This window comes from Rhinolophus sinicus, chromosome 16 (genome assembly GCF_057876585.1).
Source record: "Rhinolophus sinicus isolate RSI-liver-muscle chromosome 16, RSI-T2T, whole genome shotgun sequence".
Classification (NCBI taxonomy): domain Eukaryota; kingdom Metazoa; phylum Chordata; class Mammalia; order Chiroptera; family Rhinolophidae; genus Rhinolophus; species Rhinolophus sinicus.
The window spans coordinates 16,576,187-16,599,952 of NC_142516.1; positions in this window are offsets into that span (position 1 = coordinate 16,576,187).

The window sequence follows — 23,766 nt, forward strand, 5'->3', positions numbered from 1 at the left end:
GTTCAGGGCTCAAGGGAGGTTTGAGACTCTCAGTTTGTTGTGACTTCAAGCTACAGTTTGGGGCAATGTTTTTATTCTCCCAGAGTTCAGCAGGCAATACCAATAAGACAGATCTTTGCATTTATCCAGTCTAGTTTTCCCAAAGAGGTTTTCCTCCATTTCCCAGTGAATGTTCCATGGTGAAGGAAATGAAAATACCTTATTGATAAAGGAATCCTTTAAAGTGGGCACTCAGAATGTAAGCTGCGGGAAGGAAGTAAAGTCTGGGCATGACTGATAGGGATAAATTAGAGGGGTCAAAGAATTGGAGGTGTTCCCTCCCCATTTCCTGATCTGTTTTTTATCTCCTCCCACCCCACTTCCCACTAGCCTTCTCCTTCTATTTCTTCTCCTTAAAGAGATGCTTGTTTGAAATTGCTTTTCTGCCCAGTTGGTTATGTTATTGATGAATGAGCTCATCAGTTCTTGGAGAACTGATAATTCACCAGCACTTGGATAAGAGTTCTGCCTGTTTAGGAAACTACATAGTCAACTCATGTTTCAGCTTTAACAGGGATTCTTATTTGATCTTCACAGCAACCCTGTCCTACAAGTGAGGCAAACAGAAGAATCGACTCCAATGTGTTAGGAGAAATTCGAAGGAAGTTCCAAGAGGTGTACAGATAACTCTAAGCTATGAAGTATGTGGTTACAATCCAGGCCTGCCCTGTTATACTTTTCTCCATGGCCGGATGACAGATAATTTAATTTATAAATGAGAACACATACATTTGGTTCAGCAAAGGGAGTCCTACTTATTTGGAGGGATAATATTAATCATAGAAAACACTTGAAAAACAGCACATTTTAAATATAATTATTACTGTATAAATGGAGTCCTTCCTTTGTTTTCCAGTCCATCTTTTCAATATATTCATTCATTGCCCCCCTCCCCTCACAAGCATTTTCTTTAAATTAGAACCCACATATGAGGTAGGAAAAATCCTACTCATGATACGAGAAAAGCCACTGGTTTCAAGGGACTTAAAAACCAATTGGGAATATAAAATATACCTATATATGCATGCATGTTTGAGTATATAACATATGTTATGTTGGAAAGAGTTGATTATTTAACTTTTCAATTAACTTTCATGTGATGACACAGTTTTCCCAGCAAATGCATTTGAACATCTGTTTGCTCTGGTAATTTAAAATCAACAACATTTTTCTTAACATTATTATAGCTGCCCAATATTTAGATAAAAATTTCTGCTAGTCTCTGAAATTTTGATGGCAGAAATTGTATCATTTGGTTATCTTCAAACTTAATGTCAGTGTCCAACAAATGTTTGCTGAATTTAACTAAACTGATGAATCAAAACAAACACTAAATCTTAATACAAATGCGTATCTGTATTGGCTTCTATACACCTAATAATTTTCTAGTGTTGAGACACAAAAATCCTCATTACTTAATAACTTTAAGCAAGTTGTCTCATGGTACTCCCGGATAGCTGTTGCTTCACTTGTTAAATGGGGTTACTCTTCATACCTAACAGGGATGTTCTGAGGATCAACTCAGACAAGTGAAAATGCTATGAATCCCGGTAAATGCGCGACAGTTGGAAGAGGTTATGGACAGTGTCATTTACAGAGAGAGAGACATGGTACAAAATATCATTCCACAGATTCATAGACTTGCTATGACCTTTCAAAAATGGTTTGTTCATAGGTAAAACCAGAAAACATTCAAAGGGGATGTTGAATACACACACACACACACACACACACACACACACACACACACACACACACTTGTTCTTTTGAAAAACCATTAGACCAAGGAATCATAATATCTTTGCCCCTGATGCAGGTGAATCTAAAAAGACTATGAATCCCAGTCATGGATGGTTATTATTAATTGGTCACACAGGACAAAAAACTCAAATGTCCTTGAATGTTTTTATTCATATACTACTTTTAAACACTGGAGCTGAAGATAATTAGTATATGTCAATCTTTAAATGAAGATTTCTCAACCTCTGCAATTTGGGTCTGGATAATTGTTTGTTAGGAGATGAAGAGAAGCTACCCTGTGTATTGTAGGATGTTGAGCAGCATCCCTGGCCTCTACCTCTTAGGTGCCAGGATGACCTCTAACCAAGTATGACAAACAAAAATGCCTGTACAGGTTGCCTCATGTCCCTGGGGGAGGGGGTGGAGGATTACCTCCAGTTGAGAACTTCTGCTTCAAATAATATGAGTCAACACATCCATGCAGTATTTTGCAAAACTCTAAAGATAGATATTAAATTCTCCATGACAACTAAGGCTTTGAGAAAGTAAATGACTTGCCCAAGATCACACCGCTGGGAATCAGGGAAGCCAGGATTCCAGCTCAGGCTTCTGGTGCCCCAAATCCATAGTGATGCTATCACACATCATGCTTCTGTGTAGTGTGTATTCTCAGGCAGGGACGTGGAAGAGCCACCATGTCCTAACCACTTCCTAGTTCCTTACAGATCCATAAAGAAACTTCTGAAAGAGAAAAGCATAGCAGACTCTCTTCCTCTCTCTTCCTCATTGGTCTCTTACCCATTTCCCTCTGATTAATGAAACAGTAAGTCTGGCTTCCAATGAGCCTTGTTGTTCTAAACTAGTGTTGAATAGTATGGTGTTAATGGTCACTGTTTCCATCGGGCCTGGCAGTCCCCCTACTTTTGGACTAACATACCTTTATGATGTGCTTTGTTTTCTCTGGTTTTGTTGCCATATGATAAGTTCTAAAAGGGTTTTTGTTCCTTATGGGATCCTTGAGTCTATTTTTCAATTTAGCCAAAGCTGGGAGGTAGAGTGACCAACTTGTCTCAGTGTCTGGGACTTTCCTGATTTTAGTACTGAAAGTCCCAATCCCAGGAACTCCTCGGTCCAGAGGTAGAATTAAATTCCCCATATAACTGACTTCTGCCTTCAGAAACCTGGAGAAGTTAAGAGGTGAAAATCAAATTCTCAAGTTAGGGTAGAACAATTGATTTCCAGACATGAGCCCAGAAAGAGAAATCTAGGAAGGGACAATCACTTATTTTTTTTTTAAATAAAGTGTACTTAAATGCAGATAGCAAGAGAGAAAGAGAGCTCATGCACGAGAGAGAGAGAGAGAGAGAGAGAGAGAGAGAGAGAGAGAGAGAGAGATTGAGAGAACGCAATTAGCTTTCCACAGCAACCATAAAATGATTCAGGAGATGGATACATCTGAAAATGTTGGCATGTTGACATAGCAGTATGTTGACATGACTTGGATGGACAGATGAGAGATTTCTTTAATATAGCTACTAATTTAGAGTTAAAAATACTCACACACTTTATTCTCACAAAACCCCAGAATATCCAAAAACTAAGTATCAATGTCTTTAGCTGACAGAGAAGTAAATCAAGGCTTATCCCTAGGACATACAGCCATTTAATGGCACAACTGAGATTTGAATCCAGATCTGTTTGATTCTAATCTCTCCTCTCTTGCCTCTCATGTCTTTCCCTCTCTCTCCATAGCTGACATCTAGAAATTTCCATTTTCTTAAGGTAATAGTCAGCTATTAGTTCTCCTTAAATTCCTCTGAGGAGAAAAACAAGAGTCATTATTAGGTTTTTTACTTAATTCAATTCACATTCAGTTAATATTAATTGAGGGTCTTTAGCGGACTTGAAACTTCAAGTATCCTTAATGAGGTAAAGTCTGAAAATTTCAATCTTCTCTAGTATAAGAAACTTTGAAGATTTTTTTTCCTCCTTGCTTTAGAGAAATTCTCATTGCTTCAGTGCATATCAAAAAGGATTCAAGGACAAAAGGGCTTCTTTCCTGTTATTTAAAATACCTACAGTATTTTATGGTGGGGCTATGAATGCACTATTAATCCATCCAGCTCTAATACTTCCAGACAGCTCTGTGATATGCTTAGAGCACATCAGCTGCGTGTTTCACTATAGTCAGGCACAATGGCTTCTGTCGTTAGGAAGCAAGGGTCCAACAAGCAGAGTGGGGAGGTGAGTGACTTACGTGCGAGCTGCAGTTCTCTCTTTGCTCGCCATTTCTATATTTCACATTTCCAATAACCTTTGGAGCACATGGGAAGCAATGGGACTGAGTCCTAACTTACATGTCTTCCAACCCTGAATTTCTCTCATCTGTCCCTTTATTTATTACTTCACTCATTCAACAACTATAACAGAGCTAGGAACAGGGCACACCACACGAGTAAGGCACCGGCCAGCCTCGCTCTAATGGCGCAGACAATGTGCTGAAGCAAATAAAGAACTAAAAATGAGGACACAGGAGAGAAAGTGTAACATCTGTGCAGCTTGCCGTGGAACAGTGTAGGAAGAACACTTAACCTAAAAGGGGAGTCAGGGGAGACATTCTGGAGAGGTGACAGCTACATACAGGTGAAGGATAAAGGGGGATCTGAAGAGTGGAGGTGCACTGGGGGTGGGGGGCAAGACCAGGTTGAAGGACCAGCACATGCTAAGTGACAGAGTTGAGGGGGAACTTACGTCACTCAGTAGAAGTAGCAGAAACTTATTCTGAGTAGAGACTAAAATGTATTAAATAAAAAAGTGGCCATGGGTGAGAGTGAAGGGGTACACAAGACTAGAATGTAAACTATGCATTTTGCATGTGTTGCAAAGGGGATGTGTTACTGAAGAGTTTAGGTAAGGGTTAGAGCTGGGGCTAGTGTTGGTTTTTGAGAAATATTCCACATGCTTCATTGTGGAAGATGGATGAATAAGAGGCAGCCTCAATGTCCAGTTTAGATGAGAGGCAAAGAATACTTCGGACCAGGGCAACATAGGCAGGATGGAGAAAAGAAGGCAGATATAAAAAGCATGTCTTTTGAGGGGAAGAGCTATTGTTTTAGACAAGGAAACTGAGGCTGATAGAGAAAATTTGACTTGTTATATATAAACCTCAGAGGAAGGCTGTCAAATAGAACTGCAGATGTGTGGGAGATTAACAAGGATTCAGTCTCAGCTTGGCCACATACTAGACGTGTGACCTTAGATGAGTTACACAACTCAGGGTGCCTCAGTTTTCTCGTGTGTAAAATTAGGATAATAATGTAAGTCCCTCATAGTGCTGTTTCCAGGATTCTGTGCAATAGCAGCACATCAAGCGCTTAGACCAATATTGGGCACAGGCTAACTACTCAGTAAATCATCACCATCACCATCACCATCATCATCATCATCACTTTTCCTTCTCTTACCCTAACTTGGCCTACAACCTGAGGAACAGGAGTGTGGGGGGTGGTGGTTTATTTCCATTCTGTACTGAAGGAAACTGGGGAGAGAGATTGGCCAGATACCCTAATTTCTCACAGTTGGGCACTTGTGGTATTGAACTAAATAGTTGGGCTCTTTTGAATCCAGTGTGTGCTCCTCTTATCACACTGACTCCCCTTTTCCCGGTGAGGGTCGTGGAAGTGCCAGATTCTCGACCTCAGGTGGGGCTTCCCATGGGATTTTTGGGAAGTCTTTGCTTGTATCCAAATGGACCCAAAACTTGGTGTTGCCCCATGATGGTTTGCCTGGGCAGGACCAGGGACACATCTTGATCTCTTTGAAACTGGTTTTGGTTTTGAATGAAAACAGAGTGAAGACAGTAGCCAGGAGGACCTGGGTGCTGTCGCGCCATCCAGCAGATGCATGGACCGCTCCCCGGAGGATGTCCTGTGATAAAATGAAATCATGCAGAGGTAAGATGGGCACAGGGAGGCAGGGCTCGACCTCACCACTCCATGCCTCTTAGCCCCCAAGGCACAGTAAGGTTTCTTTAAGGCTCCTTCCTGCATTTCTGCTCTTACAATACCCTGACTTAGTAGAAGAGGATGGATTGGAGCACATCAATCAAAGAGAAGGAGATTGGATTAGAGCATATCAGCTCTGGGAAGACCCTAATAGACCATTCCATTCAATGACCCTCCTCCATGTTCACAAGTGGAACCCACAGCCCAAAGAAAAGAAGAAACTTACTCAAGGCCTCCCGTCAATTTCATGATTAAAAACAAACAAACAAACAAAAAGACCTAACTGCCTCCTCATTGGATAAAAATTACTGATTGTCCCTGCTATGTGCCAGCTTCCCACAGCAGTTCATCTGACTCTCTCGTGGTTTATTTCTTCCCTACCTGGTGGCATAAATTTGCACACATTTCTTCTTTTTCTCATCCTTAACCTGGTAAATCCCTGGGGAACGAAGTTCATTCTTTTTTACCACTGCATTATACACAGCCCCAAACACAGAAATTTACACCTGGCAAACAAACTCTCAATAATTAGTTATTATTAATCCTGGGGAATAGGTGTGCTAATTGGAAGGCTGACTGTCAGATCTACCTTGGAAGGGAATATGCCGACAGCATGCCTCCTAAATAGAACCCAGAGCACCATGTTAATCACATTTTTTAATTTAAACCTTGCTGGGATTTTAGGGTATCTCCCAAGTTCTGAGCTTGTGTAACCAAGTTACACAAAGGAGTTGGGAAGATAGAGAGCAAAACTGACTTTATTACTAAGGGAGCTGTTTGAGAATATTCAGTGGCGTTCTCCCCGCATTAGACAGAAGTGTACACCTGGTCACAGTAGCCCTGGACATCCCCAGGCCTCTCGAACATGTCCAGGGACTTTATGGCCTAGTTTATTGCATAACGGTGGGCAAAGCCGATCACAGGTTCTCAGCAGACAGGAAGATCCCAAAGAGAAAAGGAATGATGCAGAACTATGAATTCATTCCTCGTTCTTTGTCCCGATTAGATAAATGAGGGGTAGACGGAACCCAGAAGTGTTTGCCTTTGGGTGTTCCTCCACATGGAAACACACACAACCTGCCCCCGCAACAATATTCCCAACTGTCATAGGAGAGAGGTACAATTCATTTCACCTTTCTACAAATGAGAAAGCTGAGACTCAAAGAGTAAGGGACTTGCGCTAAGTCACATGACAAGTAAACAGCAGGGCTCGAATTTGAAACCAGGCCTGGCATCAGGTCCCAAAGGTCTAAACAGTATGCTGTATTACACTGGTGCCTCTTTCTCGAAGGTGGTCATTCCAAGTCCCTGTGTCCGTGAAAGGAAAATTCTTTAAAAGGATTCTGATTTATTAACTCACTGCCTTTATCGGAAGGGTCATTTTGCTGGCATTTGAATGGAGATTGATGAGAGCAGAGTATTTGGCAGGGCTTTGCTGTTTGAAGTGCAGGAGAGGTTTTCTTTGTAGCTGAGGAGGGATAGAGAATGTAAATTGTGAGAGCAAGGAGATTGGTTGATAATTCTTCCCTGGAGAGGGTGTGCCCTGATCAAGCGTTACAGAACCAGATGATCTGGGTGAAAACACCTTCACTCCAAGTCTTCTCCCACTGGCCCATGACTCAACTTTAAAATAAAACTGCTGCTTTGTGCAGAAAGAATAAGTAGAAAGCAATATCATTTTTGACCGCTTAAGGGTCAGGAGTTATAGCTAAATTGATCTGCCTGACATTTTCTATACTTTTCTAAAAATATCCTTGCCCATAAGAGAGCAGGAACATAAGACCCTCTGTTCTCTGTTCACGTCAACCAGTGTTATATCTGACAGGGCAGAACATAATATAATTTTAGCCGGAAGGGGCTGAGCATATGGCACCTCACATCAAAAGACTCATGGGATTGTTGGAAATTCATTTTACTTTTGGGGCCTCTTTTCTCTCGTTTATGAAATCAGTTGACTTCTGCCTTACCCACTCACACTGGAAACCGTGTTTACAAAATAGTAGGTTAAACTCTAGAGCAGAGTAGCACTGAAAGCACAGACCTTGGAGTAGACTTGGTTTGAAATCTTGGCCATACCACTTACTGACCTTGGGTGGTCACTCAGCCCCTCGGAAGTTCAGATTGGTCATATGGAAAGCATGGATAGTCATACTTGTCCTCTCGCTTTGGAGGATGCATAGAAACAATGTAAATAAAGCACTTTGCACAGCTTGACACATAATAAATGCTCGCTAAATGGTGGCTGATTCTGTTATTATGGTAATATTAGACACTGTTATTATCATCTGGTTCCTAGTAAATATACATTTATGGAGTAGTATAAACAGAGAGACTTTAAGAGAAGGAGCCTCATAAAACTCATTTTTAAAAGCATTTTTAGAGATATTGAAGAGGATATCTCCCATTCTATCACGTTAATTCTTCAGTAAGGACCCAGGAAAGAAATTTATTTTAGCCTTAGAGTCAGCAAATAACTGTTTTTCTCTTGACAAGTGATATTTGAATTTTTTTTTTTTTTTAATTGACATGTTCATTTTTTTTTCTTTTTTTAAAAATTTTATTGGAGAAGGGGAACAGGACTTTATTGAGGAACAGTGTGTACTTCCAGGACTTTTTTTCCAAGCCAAGTTGTTGTCCTTTCAGTCTTAGTTGTGGAGGGTGCAGCTCAGCTCCAGGTCCAGTTGCCGTTTCTAGTTGCAGGGGGCACAGCCCACCATTTCTTGCGGGAGTCGAACTGGCAAACTTGTGGTTGAGAGGACGTGCTCCAACCAACTGAGCCATCTGAGCCACCTGGGAGGCAGCTCAGCTCAAGATGCCGTGTTCAATCTTTAGTTGCAGGGGGCGGAGGCCACCATCCCTTGCGGGGCTGGAGGAGTTGAACTGGCCACCATGTGGTTGAGAGCCCACTGGCCCATGTGGGAATTGAACTGGCAGCCTTCGGAGTTAGGAGTTTGGAGCTCCAACTGCCTGAGCCACTGGGCCGGCCCCGATATTTGAATCTTATAACTGATTGCATTTCCCTGTTTGTTTTCAATGCTGGGAAGCTCATATTTAAAGTAGGACAACAAATTAACATATGTAAACACACTTTTACTCAAAGGCTCATTATACCAATTAGAGAACACAGTGGCCCAAAATGATGTGTTTTATGTATTTGACACAATTGACCTTTGCCTCATATTTGGAACTCTTTTTTTCTTGACAAACTACGCTTCTGAAAATGTTTTCCCTTTTTTCTGTTGTAGCTTTTTGCACTTTGGTACCTCTTGTAGCCCATCTTTTTAATGTGCTTCACCCACATCATCATATTTAATTTTCCTAGCTATGCTCTGAAACATAACTATTATCTTCACTTTGCAGAGAAGGAAACTGAGGCTTAGAATGATTTGCAGCTACCAGTATACTAGTCTTTCACTCCCTTCACTACACTCTCCCTCTAATGATATGATACATTTATGTAGCTTGAACAATAAAGACACCAAACCATCAAATTAGTCACCACAGATCTCTTGAACACTAAAGTATTATTTCTAAATGACTACGAGATATTCTACAGACACTCTAAATTCAATATGTTGAGAACCAAACTTAGTATCCCTCATCTGGAAAATGTTTCTTTTCCCATAAACTCATTCTTGTCTAATAGAATTAAGTAATTAATACAATAAAATTTTTGAGCATTCATCATGTTCCTGGCATCATGCTCTGTGTTTTAAACGCAGTGTCTCCTTTAATCCTCACAAGGATTATATAAGGTCAATTTACCATTTCCTATAGCTGAGAAGTATGTCATTCGCCCAAGGCTGCTCATCAAGTACCAGTTCTAACCAGTCTGATCCCAAAGAAAAGATATTGCAACAATAGTAGCCTTTCTCCTAGTCATGTGGCCTGGAAAAGTCTTATCTTTCAGGGTTTCTTCTTCTTTCCTGGTCACATCCAATTAGTCTCCCAGACCTGTAATTCATAAACCAATGGTTCTCAAACTTAGCCACACAATGGGACCATCTGGGGAGCATGACAAACTATTGCCACCCTGTCCTGCCCCCAGAAATTCTGAATCAATGGATTTAGGCCGCCTCCTGGGTACACAAATTGTTTAAGGCTCCTTAGGTACTTTAATGAATAGCCAACTTGGAGAACGATTGACTTGAAAACTCTAAGTATATATACCTACATCGTCATCCATCACCCCCACATCCCATTCCCCAGTGTTGGTTCCATCACGTCTTCCCAGATGTTACGAGGCTCCGTATCCCAGCATTATGTCCCCCTTTTTCATCCCTTGCCATCTGTCCTTCATGATGACAGTCAGAGTGACCTCAACAAAGCACAGACCTGTCCAGGCTACTTCCCAGACGAAATCTGGCCATGGCTTCCTATTGACATTAGGATAAATTTCCACCTTCCTCTCCTTATTGTACCTGCTAAGCTCTTTTCCCTGCACAAGTCCCACAGCGCCATGTCTCCATCCTTTACTCCTGCTGCAGCCTTGGCTGAAATGCAAAGTCTTCCCCATCTTGTAGGATTAAGTTCAGATGTCTCTCTGAGGTCTTCCTTGTTTGATTCCCCCCTTATAAAATCAATTGCTCCCTTGTCTGTAGTCCTAAAGCACAAAACTATTAAAACACTTATAATTTTATATAAAATCAGCTTGGCTAGATTGTGCTCACTGAGGCCAGGGAATGTTCCATTCATTTTTCTCCCCTATGGATACAGCACAAACTATATAAGAGGCCCCCTGTATCCATGGGGGACCCATTTTAAGACCTCCTGTGGAGGTCTAAAACCAGGGAGGGTATCAAACACAATATATAGTTTTTTTCCTATGCATGCATACCTATGATACAGTAAGCGGTCAACAACAATAACTAATAAAAAACAAAACAATTTTAACAATATACTGCAATAAAAGTTATGTGAATGTGGGTGCTTGTACTGCCTCTCTCTCTCTTTGTAAATATTGTATTATGCTATACTCACCCTTCTTATTCTTGCCATGCTATGAGATAAAATCCCAAACCTATTCCTGAATCTGTGTATCCATCCCTTACGTGCAGTAAATAGCTTGGTGTCACCCATTTCAGGAGACCCCTTGCTGAAGTCTCCAATACAGGCTCAATGCTTTTTTTTTTTTTTTTTTTAATTTATTGGGGTGACAATTGTTAGTAAAATCACATAGATTTCAGGTGTACAATTCTGTATTACGTCATCCATAAATCCCATTGTGTGTTCAGCACCCAAGTCAGTTCTCCTTCCATCACCATATATTTGATCCCCCTTCCCCTCATCTCCCACCCCCCACCTGGCTCAATGCTTTCTGATGCAACATGCCACCATGAATCAGAAACCGTTTTCTGTTCATGTCCTCCACCTACAAATTTAATGTCTTTTCCATCTGAACTAAGCACTTATCAGGAACTGTGGCCAAATTGTTTGCAGTTTTAGATGCAACAACAAAACTATCACAGCTTACTTTTCCCTTCTTCACAATGTCATGGATAGACAAATCACTCTTACCATAGATCTTAGCAACCTCAGCATATGATTTTTTTTTTCTTTCCTTATTAAGCCGAGGACTTTTACCTTTTCACTTAAAGGAAGCATTACAGGTTTCTTTTTGGCATACGTGAATTGCCAGCATCACTACCCTGGCATGTTGGGGCCATTATGAATTAAAATAAGGGTGACTTGAACACAAGCACTGTGATACCATGACAGTGGATCTGATAAGTGAGATGGCGACTAAGTGACTAATGGATGGACCAGGAGCAAAGTGTCTACAGTGTGGAGCCACTGGACAAAGAAGGGATGAGTCACGTCCTGGCTCAGATGGGGTGGGACATGGGAGATTTCATCACATTACTCGGAATGGCGCACAATTTAAAACTTATGAATTGTTTATTTCTGGAATTTTCCATTTAATATTTTTGGACCATAGTTGATCATGGGTAACAAGCTGCAGAATGTGAAACCACAGATAAGAGAACTGTTGTAATATAATTATTACGAGGATTAAATCATGATAGTTTGAAAAACTAAACAAATATGATAAAAAAACAAATATGTTGTTTTTTTCTTTTTTAAGGTAATTTCTTTAGATTTTTATTGCATTTAATTAAAATTGTATTCCACAGTTGGGAACCGAACAGAAACAATGCTGACTCCTGGGTTTCTATACAAATTGTTGTGGTTATCTTAAAAAAGTGAGTTAGCCTGTTTATACTACAGTTTTCTAATCTATAAAATGGAAATGATGATAATACTTCACAGGATTGTTAGGAGGATTTAATGAGGTAATGGATGTAAGATGTTCTACTTAGCACCTCATGCACAGTAAGTACTCAACAATTATTTTTTTCCTTCTCCATGAAGCCTTCCTCACTGATGTCTCCCATACCCTTACTTGTTTGGGTTTCCTCACTTAACAAATATTAATTGACATTCCTATATACAATATACACCTCTCTAAAGTGCTACAGATATAACCCTTAAGGAGCTTACTTTCTAGTGTGGAGAGAAAGAAAGAAGAAATAAATAAAAAAATAAGATATATATTTGTGTGTGTGTGTGTGTATGCATATATATATATATATATATATATATATATATATATACACATGCATATATATACGTATGCATATATATGTATACATATACACATACATATGTATATATATTTGTATCTATAGTATCTGTATCTATAAGATGGCAGTAAGCATTGTGGAGAAAATTTTTAAAAGGAAGGGAAACAGAAAATGCTGGGGTAGGACTGCAGTTTTAAGTAGAGTGGTCAACTACATCATCTGTAAGAAAGTCACATTTAGATGAAGATCTGAAAGGGGTGGAGAAATTAGCCATGTGGATGCCTGGGGGACAGAATTTAAGATAGGGGAACAGCAAGGAAGCCAGTTAGGAGTGAGGCCAGAGCAGAGTGAGCATAGGTGAGGTGAGATGAGTCGGTGCTGAGTTCAGGGAGGGGACATGAGGCCAGAAGGCGTAGGATCCTGTCAGTTACTTTAAGGACTTTGGCTTTTGCTCTGAGAGGAGAAGACTTTGGAGTGTTATACAGGAGCGAACCTACTGGTCTACCAGGATTATTCTGGCCGCTGAGTTGAGACCAGCAATATAGGACAGATGCAGAGGACGGGAGACCACACAGTAACCTGGGTGAGAGAATCTGCTTGTATCAGGCATATCAGACAGGTAATCAGAAGATGGCAGAGTAGCCAGATCCAGGACATATTTTGAAGATAACTCAAACCAGATATCCTGTCAGATTGAGTATGGAGTATAAGCAAAAGAGAAGACACTGCCTTTTTTTTCCTGAGCAATGGGAAAGATGGACCTGCCATGAACTAAGATGGAGAGTCCGTCATCGGAGTGGATTTGATGGATAAAGATTGGGGGTTCAATATTGAAAACAGTAAGTTTGAGACATCCCTGAAGAGATATCCAGTACCGTATTGTATATACCAATTGGAAGTTTAGGGAAGTGGACCAGAATGGAGGGCAAAATCAGCTGTTGGTGTGCAGACAATATTTGAAGCAATGATAGGGAATGAGATCACCCAGCAAATGAATGTAACTAGAGAAAAGCGGTGGCCTAAGGACTGAGTTCTGAGAAAGTCCAATACAAGACATGAGGTTGATGAGCAGAAGCCGGCTAAGAGACTGAGAAAGACCTGGCAGTGTGGGGCCGGCAAAACCAGGAGAGTGAGTATGATGTCTTAGAAGCCAAGAGAAGAAAGTGTTTCAAGGAGGAGGAAGTAATGAACTGTACTACATGTTGCTAATAGATTAACAAAAATGAGGACTGAGAATTGACTATTGGGGTTAGCCATGCGAGTGTCAATTACAACCTTGACAAGAACAAATTTTAGTGGAAGGTGGAGGTGAAAGCTTGATTGGAGATGGAGGGAAAACGGGTGAAGAGCCTCTTCACCAGCTGTAGGACATGGTACAAGTTACAGAACTTGAAACGCTTCATCCATCCCTTCCTTCCTACTTTCCTTCTTTCACCCCTTCCCTGATCTGTAAAGTGGGATAATAATATATATTTCATGAGGATTATATGAAGTCATGTGTGTAAATTATAATGATATGTGCCATGTCCTCTGTGAAAGCCCCTTCCTGCCTTTTCAGGACCCTATGTCTTGTGTCTTCAGTGATTGGGATAGAATCTGCACAAGTTTTATGAAATGCCCACTGATGGGGATTAATTAGGTCCATAATTCTCCTTCTGGCCCGAGTACCTGGTGATTTGTTTGTCTCAAACAGGAAAGCATTCTTCTTATAGGTGAGGATGGAATGTTGGAGGCCACTGCCGGCTTTTCAGGAAAAAGGGCTATTGGCTCAGAACTCCAAGGAGCTTCTGGAGTAAATAAAACTCACAATGGCTTCTGCTTGGAAGTGGGGATAGGAGCTATGAGCATAAGTACACTCTGTCCAGGGCAGCCTCATGCTGAAATGATTTCCGGAGCAGAGCGCCAAAGTGCTTTCGTAAATGACTCTGGCTCATCCTCCCCCCTATCTCCTTCCCTGTAGATGCAACATTTATAAAAATAAACATTTGCAGGAGGCATTTGGGAGAAGGCCAAGATGGAGCACCCAGCAAAGGAAACAGATACACCAGAGAACTTAGAACTCCCAAGAAGAATATTAGTTTTCAGAGGAGGGAACAGAAGGACCATTGGATGTTAGAGAGGGTGGTGGCAGGAGAGAAATGTGGGAGTTACAGAGCTCCAACTCTGTCTTCTCTCAGCTTCTGCTCTCATTCACTATCTGGTACCTCACCATCTCCCCAACTAGAATGCATGATCTTTGAGGGGCAGGACTACTTTGTACTCGTTTTTGGATTGGGATTATTTAGCTAGAATGACACATTTATCAAACACCCAACTGGTACAAGGAACTCTGGTCCTACAATCATGTCTATCATGCATTAGATGTTTTCTAATTAAGTGACAATTCCTTCATCCTTAAAAGTTAGTGCTGCTTTGTTCCACTCAGATTAGCAGAAAAGTCACCTCCTTACAGAAGCCATCCCCTAACTCCTACTCCAGGCTGAATGGGGCTCTTCCTGCTGCCTGCTTCTCTCTTCAGAGTCCCCTCACTTACAGCTCTGTCATAGAAACCCCTCTAGGGCAGGACTTTGTTTTCTCACCTGCATGCCCCACTGCCTAGAACAGTGCCTGGAATCTGGTAGGCATGCAATGAATATGAACTCATGATTAGCACCCCTTTCATGGTCATTTTAGTCACTTACTTTATGTCTATCTCCATTGCTAGATTGATGTCTTTGGTGGTGGAGACGGCTCCATTTTCTTCTTCACTTCTCCATTTCCTAGCACTTAGAAGGTGCTTAGTAAATATTAATGAGATAAACATGTAACCAAACCTCTCTCATTTTTTATGAGTCTCTGATAAAATTTTCTCTACTTTATTAATAATAAATAATTCAGTAATTTTATTAAATAAATATGTGTTACACAAAACATGAAGTAAAGCAGAGAACAGTAGCATAAGAGACTAGTACACAATAAGGGAGGTATAACCATCGTACTCATCACTGTCAGCAACACACCTTTGCTGTTATAGTCACCAACTAGAAAGTATTTATTGCATACCTACTATGTGTCGAGACCATGTAAGTCACTATAGAAACAGTGGAGATCAAGAGGTCTAGTTTTTGTACTCAAAGAAGTCAAAGGTCAGTGGCAAGAAAAGGGTACTAATGGGGGCTGTGGAAGAACATAGCCCAACCCAGACTGATGCCATTAGAGAAAAACTGTTAGAGGAAGGACCAGTAAAGCTAAAGAGGGAGTTAGAGTAAGTCATGTATTAAATTGATGAGTAGTCTGGGATTAGGTAGGGGCAGGGGAGGTGGGTAGGAAGAAGTTTGCCCCGGCAGAGGGAACAGCATTTATCACAGCATATGAGTAAGTAACAGAGTGAAAGGACATTCAGGAAAATGACGGAAATTCAAAGTGGCCAAAAAACTAGGTAGCCGGAGGGCAGGGGCACCAGCACAGACCACAGGGCCGAGGAAGGCATGCCAACGGGAGTCCTGTCATTTATGAGCAGTTCACACTGCCTTTTCTCAATGCTGAGTCCTGTATTTTCTCACCTTTCATTTTCATAAACGTACAGAGGCATGAATAAGATAAGCAGTCCACCGGAAATACTAGTGAAGTGATGGCCTGAGCACCTATCAGATATAGATCTCTGCTTGCTAGAAGACCTGGACCTCAATCCCCAATCTCCACACTCTCAAATCCAAGTCACTGCACTAGGAATGGAAATTAGATAACATCTCTTGCGCCCATTACAATTAACTGGGAGTAGATGCCTGGAATCAGTGTTTGTAGGATTCTGTGGTTTCATCTGCCTCTATAGAAAACAGAGCTAGGATGGATTCCTGCTGGCTGTCCTGGGTGGGTGAGAGGAGAGCACAGCCCCACCTGTCATGTATCAGGCATTTCCTGCAACCGCGTTGTGCACTTCCTCAGTTACACCACACAGACCTCTTTCTTGGTGAATTCTTTCTAAGTGATTATAATACTTCATTTGCCTCTTTTCCTTGTTTGAGCATTTTCTCATTATGACACACACCAGAGATTTTCCTAGAAATCCAGAAAACTGCTAGCACAGGCCTGTCAGACGGATGATTGTGAAATTCTCCAAATTCAAAAATGGTTCTTTTGAGTCAGGCAAACCAGAGGGAACCCTTACTGTTGCTTCCCCCTCTCCCACCACCCCCAGATTTGGGAACTAAAGGGAATTAGGATGACCAATAACAGATATCTCAACAACGATTACCACCTCAAGATGACTGCTTGTTCACTGCCATAGGATGCATTTTAATTAACCCGGCCTTAAATATTGAAAAGTGTACAGAAGCGAAGGTGTCAACCCTCCTACAGTAAGATATTTATACTTCCACGTAGGTAGGTATCATATATTTCCTTGGCATTTTGATAGTACATTTCACTTAGTAGGTAATTCAGTAAATATTTATTGACTGAACGAAAGGATAAATTAATTGATGAAATAAAATAGTAAATACATGAAGGTAGAAATTACTGATGCTAATCTAGTTCTAATTAAGCTTTCTGAGGAGAGGAACCATGCATTTTTCATCTTTGTGCTGCCACAGTCTATCACATTATTTGACAAATAATGGTTTCTCAGTAAATGTGTATAGATTCACCGGACCATTATCTCTCCTAGTACAGTATATGTCTCTATATGCGATGGTGTACATTCGATAAATACAGAATATATGGAATAGATACATATTCTATATTACATGTTACAATATATATATTCTCCACAGAGCCTCCCACAGTACCTGGTGCTCAGTAAGAGCAGATGAAGCACTGTATGTTTTACATCACCTTCAGGATTCAAATTTCTTCACAAGCAGTTTATGGACCACTTGTATCAGGATATAAAAACCTAAGTAGCAATAATTCCTGGGTCCCACTCCAAGACCAATCGCGGGCATTTTTTAACAAGTTCTACGAGTGGTTGTGATGCTCACAAGTTAGAGAACCACCTTTTAAACAAAGAGCTCCTTGAGGGCAGGAACTACATTTATGCATCTTCAATTCTCTTGAGTATAACGCAGCTTAATATCTAGCACATACTGGATCTTACTCATTGACTGGAAGACTTTTCAGGGGGTAGTTCTATGCTTCTTTGATTCCCTCAAGTGTAATGAGCACAGTGCCTAGTACACAGTAGGTCTTAATTATTGAATGGAGGAGCTATTGGGCAGTTTCTTACCAGCTGTGAAGGCTGTCACACTGGTTTGATATGTCAAACAAAGCTAATCAAGGAAACAGATGATCCCACAAACGTGAAATTGTTATGACAATCATTTTCTTATTCTGCTAATATGAAGGCTGTTTCCTCTTGTGGGGTTAAGCCCTCTGAGGACCAAATCTATGTCTTATGGCTCTTGAATCACTATCACATTCTTCACTGAGAGAATCAGTTCATATTAATAATTAAGAACTCAGCCTTCAGGGCCAGGACGTTTCCAGACTCTTTCATTCACTAGCTTTGTGACCTTGGGCAAATTCCTTAACTTCCCTAAACCCAAACTCTGGAAAGTGGGAGTAATAATAGTACTTTCTTAATAAAATATTGATTGGATTTAATGAAACAATACATAACTTGTTTTAGCATAGTGTCTGGTACATAACAAGTGCTTACAGCTGATTATTACTATTATTGTGGTTGCTGTTAATATTATTACATAATTATAAATATATTTTTTAAGTTAAGCATTAAAAATCAGCCAGTCAAGGAAAATCGCTCTGGGGATCATTAAAGTTGTAATTTCAACATGACAATGATATTGTTAATATATTTTGCTCGTAGATCATCTTTTTAAAAAAAACAAATAAAAAGCCATTTCAAAACATTATTCTGATCTGTATGTTAAAAAGAGGGTGAGGTAGAGGGGCTCAAAGAACTGAACCATCAGACTTAACTGAGAATCCACTGTAATTAACGTGCTGGTCTAGGAATAGAATTAAGATATTTGGATTCAAATCAATAGGTACTTAAAAGAGAGAGGACTTTCAAGTGGAAGCTCAAAGAATTCTCTGCCAGCAACACCTCTACCACCATGCACATTGCTCCCTCTAGTCCTGTCAGCAAAACACATGCATAGAAACCACCAGAAACCTCTGGATCCAGGTTGCTTTTACTTGCTAGTCCCAGTTTGTCATGCCTGATGATTTTTCCCCTCCAAAGGTTAGAAAAAAGGGGGGCTTGAGGTTTATACGGGTACTTTGTGGCAATACAAAACCTCGTGGAATTTATAGTCTTACTTCTGTTTGAATCTCAGCTCTGCCATTTAGCTGTGTGACCTTGAAAAGATTCTTAACATCTTTTAACATCTTTTCCACCAGTCCAATGTGATGACTAAATGAGACAATGGAATCTACTGTCTCTTGAGGACCCACCAAGCAGCAGGCAAGGTGAGAGATAATTGAGAGATATAGAGAAACCTATACAGGATATCTAACCTTGGGAGATATTGGCGGGGGTAAGATCTATCGCCCTGTGTGAATAGCAGCTCAAGGGATGCGAGCATTAAATGGTCCGATTCAGAGCAGAACAGATAATTCAGACACATCAGAATGAAAGTCTGTTCCCAGCCATGGGAAGTTACCTTATCACTTTGCCTCCATGTACCTCAGTTTCCATATCCATAAAGTGGGGGGAATAAAACCTATCCATAGATAGTTGTGAGGAATAAACGAGACGTACGCAAATCACACTGCACTGTTTTCCCCATAATTATTACTTAACAAGTGACAGCTGTTTGTTTGTATTATTGTTGTTATAGTTGAAGTATTACTATGATCACGGTTATCTGTTATTGAAGGGAGTGGGCAGGAAAAGGTGCATAGGTATCCTATGTAAGGAAACAACCTGAGCAAATGGGTGTGGTCTGGAACCCAAGATGTAATGGAGGGGCACTGAATACCAATGTGAGCTGATAGCACTTTATAAATGGAAGAATCAGAATGTACGAGTAAATATGGTGTCTGGACCCCACCTCCGTCTCTACCCCCTACACACACTTCTATGATAGTAAAGGCAAAACCCAAAACAGAAGAAGGTACAGATTTTAATTCACTTCAAGGCAGCCCTTTTCCCTTTATCCTTATAGCTGGGACTGTGAGTAATTCTCTCTCTGCAGTAGATGTTCTAGTAAACAGAAAAGGTGGAAGAGGATTCAAAGAAGGCGTCCCTGAATACCCCTTGGAAGTTTCCACACGTTTCCTTCTCCCTTGGTGTGGGAACTGATGGGGTGTAGGGTACAACCTTCCTATAAATCAACAGGGTAGAGTAGAATAGCATACTAGAACATCAAAACAGAACTCAGCAAGTTCGCTCAATTCCTTCCTCATTTTATATTTTGGGAAACTAAGGCTCAAGAAAGGGACAACTTGGGTTAAATCATACAGCCAAAAGGTAGTAAATATGACATCAGATGAGGCCCCAGGGTGTGTGGCTCCAAAGTGAATGCCGTTTTCCCCCATATAACACTGTTGTTCACCTCCAAAGAACATAATAATGAAGTACTGCAAGAGAGTAGAACTGAAAGATGCCTTACAAACCCTAGTCTCCTCCGTGGATGTATGGGAATTCTGAGCCCCATCGAGAAAAAATGACTTACCTCAGCTAGTAGCCATAGATAGCTAAATTAGAATTAGAACGAAATTCTCTGTCTCCAGTGTATTATCAAGTGCCCACTCCTATCCTTCCACAGAAAGCCCATGAGCTGGAGCATTATGAAAAATGTCTCCATCCCTCTAGGTTTTCTGCGTATAGACCAGGGGGAAGCCTGGGAAGCCTTAGCTCACTGCCTGTGGTTGGCCATGCCCCAGTTTGGCTCCATATGTCTCTCAAGTGGCAATTCCCATGAAATATTGCACAAAAACGTAGTGCAAAGGAATGAGGTCTTATTAGATCTGTTTTAGGCTTGTTGCCTGCTCTCCTATCTTGGCTAGTTTGACATCTTCCTTAATCTCTTGGCTCTTAAACATACAGTACAGGTGTTGCACTGGGGAGTCCAGAGGGCTCCAGAACCCTGGCCCCAATGTGAACAATCCCCAGGTGGCTTTTTCACCTAGAGCACATATCAGCTGTGTGTTCCAGGCCAGAGCTGCTGAGAGAGACAAGCCATTCAGCTCCTTGGCCAGGTAGTAGTGAAAGAACCACAACACATAGCAGCATCTGGAAACGTGTAATCAGAATTGGCACAACTGCAGGGGGAATGCAGTGTGGTATATTACATTATTTCAGCAACCATGGCTCTGTCTTTAGAAGGGAAACAATAGTAATCACACATAAAGTTTTATATTTCAATTTTCTTTTCTTTTTTTCCAATTTTCAAAAAAGCCTTGGTTTCTAATGTCGAACACAGTTCAGAGCAAGGGGCACAGTTGGGTTTATAATTTGTTTTCATGTGTTTGTTTGTTTGTTTACTTATGGTTAGCCAAGTTCCAAAAAGGATTTGAAGCAAAAGATTTCTCATTTTTTCTTTTTCAAGTTTTTGGAACTTTTGGTCAGGCCAAAAGTTTTCATTGAGTATCTTATCATTATGCTGGAAATTTGGGTTGGAGGGCGGCAAATAAAAGAAAAAGTGTAATCCTTGGCCTCAAGGTCTCAATGACACAAAACAAATATGGATTAATAATAATAATAACAACAATAATTTAGACGCACACAGCGGATGGTTTGTCAAAATATTATCACATGCTAGAACCTAATTATTTTCAGGTGACACTGTGAACAAATAATATTTTCTCTAGCTTATTCATGATGAAACTGATACTGAGAAAGGAAAGATGTTCTAATCAGTTTCACCTGGCTGGTAGCTAGTAGCCTCAAACTCGGAATCTCAGAATATTTGCATCTGAAATCAAGCCATTGAGCAGTGTGGGCACTAAAAAGGAAGAGAGAAAGAATAGCTTAGGAAGGCTTTCTGAAAGAGATGCTTTATAGATTGGGTATGAAAGATGCTATATGGATTGGTTTTGGTGGAAGTGAGGAAGGCACAGCAATGCAATGGAGGACTTTCTATACCTTCACAAAATGTACTAACCCAGTTTATGCATATTTCATATCTACGTGGTACCTAGTGCCTCTTAAAATTCAGCCACTTGCTTTGTTCCCTGGCCAGAGAGGCCCTGTCGATGGCTCAAATATACTTATGGTGACAAAGCCCAGCTCTCACCTCTCCTCAGGTGATGGCTTGGGTTTGGCCTTGGCCTCCATTGAGCCAATCATAGTTACAGCCAGCCACAAGCGCTTCAGCTATGATTGGATCCACAGAGGCTGGATGGTACAACCCACAAGTAATGCCCACAGGAAAGACTTGTCAATGGAAAATAGAATGTGGCAAGGGTGCCAGTAGATAATTTTTTTTTTTCTTTTCATTTTTCCATCGCATCTCCGACAGGCTTTTCGGAGATGCAGTGGTTCCATGTGGAACCTCTCCAGAGAGGTCTTAAATGAGCAAGCAACCAGCTGTGTTTTCATGAGAAGCTAAGGCCAACTTGTTAATACACTATCCTGTAATGACTGCCCCTTGAAATACTTTCTTTTCTTGTTTCTAGAATATCTAACTCTCCTTACTTTTCTTGTTCTTCCCGCTCACATCTCCTCAGTCTCCTTTGATAGTTTCTTCTGTTAGAACCTGTTACCATTAGACAGTCCCAGGTTTCAGTCTTGGGAGCTTTTCTCATCCAGGCTCAATTGTATTTTTGTGGGGAGAAGGGTGGGAGGCAGGGTTTCTACTGCTGATGAATCTCAAACATATTTCTCCAAACATGTTTCCTGGACTTCAGACTTGTGTAGTCAACAAACTTCCAGATCAGTATCTCCACATGGATGTCGAATGAGTATCCCAAACTCAACATGACCCAAACCAAACTATTTGTCTTCTTTGTATACACTCCGCAAACAAACAAATAGCTCTCCTTTACTTTCCCCATCTCAGAAAATAATCGTTCCAACCTACTGTTGCTTGTCTCATCTTGGACAGCTTTTCTTACCTACTCCCCCTTCTCTCCACACCTATTTCCAATCTATCAGTTAATACAGAATCAGTTTGTTTCTTTTCCTTCTGCAGCTTTCATTTTGGTCCAAGGGACCACTGTCTCTTGCTGGGTTACTGAAGGAGCTCCCCAACCAGTCTCTTGACTGTTCCCCCTATTTTCTACTCAGCAGACTTTTCTCTTTTAGAGAAAAAAAAATCAGATCATATCTCTTCTTAGCTTAAAAAAAAATCCTAAATTTTCCATCTTACACAGACCTAAAGCCAGTACTCACAATGACCTACAAAGTTCTCTTTGATCAGCCTCCCCAAGACTTTAATAACTCTTTCCTTTCTCTCTCCACATCAGCTCTCTCGCCCTCCTTGCCTGTCTTCAAACAAGCAATGCCTGTTTTCATCTGAGGACCTTTACCGTGGCCATTCCTCAGCCTAGACAGAACATCCCTAGATATGTGCCTGACTCACTTTCCCACCACCCTGGGGCCTTGCTCCAAAGACACCTTCTCAACAAGGCCCATCCTGACCACCCTATTTAAAATCACCACAGAAAGCTCTTCTCCTTTCCCTGCTTTATTTTTCTGTATAACACATCTCCCCTTCAACATGTTATATATTTTACTTATTTATTTTGTTTATAGTCACCATTCACCCTCTCATGGCAAGCATCACTATACGTCCAACAGCTCAAAACAAACAAACAACAACAAAAAAAAACAATGAAAAAGTGTTACACCGTTTTTTGGTGTTTTTTTTTTTTTTTTTATAATTCAAAAGATCCTAATCATCCTGAGTCCCGTATATTTTACTCAATTTAAAGAACCTCAGAATTTTTTGTGGTGAAATGGGTCAAGAGGCATTACAATTTTATATACATAAAGGTTTCCATTTTTTTGCAAAGCCCATTACTTGGTAAATTATTCACTGAACAAGTTAGCTCTCAGTACAGTCCCATTAAAAATGTTGCTGTTCTCATCCTTGTCTACCAAAGGTTCCCTCTTTCCCCATCCTCAACCCCGTTGATCACTCTGGATATTGTAGGTTAAGGAAACCTAACCAGAGTTACCACTTGCTCGGCTCTCTGAGGTTATGTCTATTTCCTGCACTGAGATAAAAACATTTCATTAATAAACAACTGATTTTGTTCACATCACTTCAACTCTCCAAGTTTTAAGATACTTTTTTAAAAGCATCATTTTCCCTGAGTTAACTGGGGCCTTCGGCTCAGTGACCTTTTAGGTTCTTTGTAACTTTATGGAACCAATGATTCTATAACATTCCAAATGCTCTTTTACTATTTTGAACATAGTATCTAATGAAAGTTAGAGGATTGGAAGAGCTGTGGAGAAGCAGTGGGGCAAAAGAGAGATCAAGTTGTCCCAACTGCATGTTGGAATCCTG